Here is a 2,533-nt window from a genome sequence, read left to right as displayed (position 1 = left end):
CCTCCGTATACCTAATTTAGGCGTGTTAGCTATTGAATACATCTACATTATTTGGTCAATGGCAATCTTTTCAGCCTTTTTAAAGGTGTCTTTGATCTCTCCTTTTTTAAAGAGTTCTTTATCAGTCTTTAAAGGCTGTGTACCCTTGCTCACCCATTGCCTGTCTCATTCCAAGTTGTGTAATTTAGCGTAGTATCACTTCGATCTGCTTGTCTATTCCCCAGCCATTACTTTCTTCTTGCCCATTCGGGAGAGTGTGTTTCACCCGCTGTGAAGCGTGGTTCTTGGAAATGAAAGCACAGACATGACATCCCTGTTGATCCATCGAATGTAGTGCTTCCACTTGGTGCTCGTCCTACTCCACTTCAGCCCCCTTTCGTGTAATGCGTTCCTCCCCATTTGTTCCATATGGGCACCAACTGGGAAATAAATACGAAAAAAGGAAGACGCGCACCTTTGCATTTTTCTCAATTTCTTTTTCTACGATTGTCTGTAAGCCAAGCTTCCAGCCCAGATTCCTACAACGCCGCAGAACATACGCGGAAAGAGGTGTGTGCCGATGCTCTTCCCGGATTCGGTGCCGTACGTTTTCCCTTCTCCTTATTTCCGGTTTACGTATAATTTGTACTTTTGTTGCTGTCTCCATGCTGCAGCGTAATCCCATTTTGTCAATCTCGGACCCGCAGAGGTTAGCCACGGCACACCAGGCTGTATGGAAAGCCGCCAAACCGAGCAACAATGGCATGGTGAGACGTTGGCGCAGGAGCCCTGCTAATCTACTCAGTATCGTTCCAATTGTAGTATATGTACTTTTGAAGTACCATGGAAAGACGCAGAGTGGAATATAAGGAATCAAATGCTAGAACATAATGAGTCAACTGCACGAAGTGCAGACGCGGATAAGGGAGGTAGGTGGAAAGGTGTGAAAAGACAGATTCGCATCGTCCTATTGACATTTCAACTGACGGCTTTGACAATACATGGCTGCGGTTTTTCTAATGTAGGAAATGAAGAGACAAGGTTCAGCAAAATGCTTCCGCTTCAAAGTACAGACAAACCTCGCGGTGCCCCCGCCCCCCCCCCCTCCACCCGGCCGTGTTCAAGTTAAAAAGTACCAATTGCTTCCAGTAGATGGTTAGAGGAAAGGATAAAGAAAGAATTCAATTTCACGCCTGCTGGATTCGAACTGCTGGTTTTGAGAGGTTCCGTCGTACTTAGCCTTCTAGTTAGGTAACGCCAGGCAGCGTTGCTGTCAACAGCAGCGTTTGCGATGTTGAGTAAAGCTCGGCAACTTTTTTTTGCAAAATATCGTGGGTTTGTACACCAAGGGGAGGCGAACGTCACTCTCTGAGAAAAAAAGACAGCTGGGAGGGTATTCCCTTATAAAGGTACATTACGAGCGCGACATAACTTTTGCATATTACTTAATACGATAGCTATTATGCACACGCACTGGATGTAGTCCCAAGAAGAATATAACGTTAACTTATGGTGCAGTTCATGGCAGCAACGTGGAAAAAATGATTTGAAGCGGAAACTTGCGAAACCAAAAAAGGCTATTTTTTTCATTCTTCCAGTCTGTTTCACCTCGCATATACCTTGGGAGTTCACAAAAGTTAGCAAAAGTGTTATTTGCCACGTCAATATGAAACTGGTATATGCGATCAATGTAAAAACAGGCTGAGAGTTTAGGATATTTGTTTTAGTCAAGCAGCATATTTGCGTGCCTACACGATTTTAATGGGAAAACCTAAAAGAGAGAACGCCGCTATGGTGGATTTTAAAGCTCTACTCTTCCAACCGGCTGAGAAATAGAGCAACGGAAGATTTTTACACCAGCAATTGCCCCAGGAAATCCCGTAATGCATCTGGAAGGTTCGTTTCAGTTTGTCGGAAGCCGCCGATCTCAGATTTATTATGCTTGAAAAGCCTTGTAAACGGAGCAATAACTTATTACCTCGTCCACCAGTTGCAGCAATTATCTAGTAAACCGGCAGAATACTGCACTTCAAAACTTTATGCGCACGTAGCCAAAGGGTAGATTAACACCATCAATTTCCACTGATTTCAGCCTAATTAGTTCCGCTATCGGTGTTTCTGAAAGTTGGCTGGTACCCTGCGCGGATACGTAAACTAAAGAGAATTTTTTCTCTATTAAACTGGAGAGCGCATTTTCGCGACGGCGGTATAAATATGGTTATCTCATATCCACTACCTCACAACGCTGGGGCAACAGTTTCTTCTGCGCCAAAACGGTGCAGCCTGTGTTGAGGTAATTTCCCCCTATTGTGATACAAAACGCCATCGTAGCATCACCATAACAGAAAACATTCTCATCCCATGTAGACGTTGTGCCGAACCCGAAAACATTCCGAATAGTCCAAACATTATAAATAAAAACGCAAATATTGTTGGTAATCATAGAGTGTTTATAAGTGCGATATTGACTGCTCTTCCCACATATGCTACCTATACTTTAAAGACTGTGGTCTGAATTCTTTGATTTCTTCCTTATCGCAATGCTTGCCGTTCG

At 43.8% G+C, this 2,533-nt stretch overlaps 1 pseudogene; it reads right to left on the bottom strand.

The window, feature by feature from the left end:
• Positions 1 to 725: 725 nt before the first annotated feature.
• LOC144150359 (U6 spliceosomal RNA) lies at positions 726 to 821 on the bottom strand (annotated as a pseudogene).
• Positions 822 to 2,533: the final 1,712 nt, after the last annotated feature.

This window comes from Haemaphysalis longicornis, unplaced genomic scaffold (genome assembly GCF_048455015.1).
Source record: "Haemaphysalis longicornis isolate Haplotype H1 unplaced genomic scaffold, Haemaphysalis longicornis Haplotype H1 scaffold_8, whole genome shotgun sequence".
Classification (NCBI taxonomy): domain Eukaryota; kingdom Metazoa; phylum Arthropoda; class Arachnida; order Ixodida; family Ixodidae; genus Haemaphysalis; species Haemaphysalis longicornis.
Note: the sequence above shows the minus strand (reverse complement) of the source record. Positions and strands in the feature narration are given on the sequence as shown.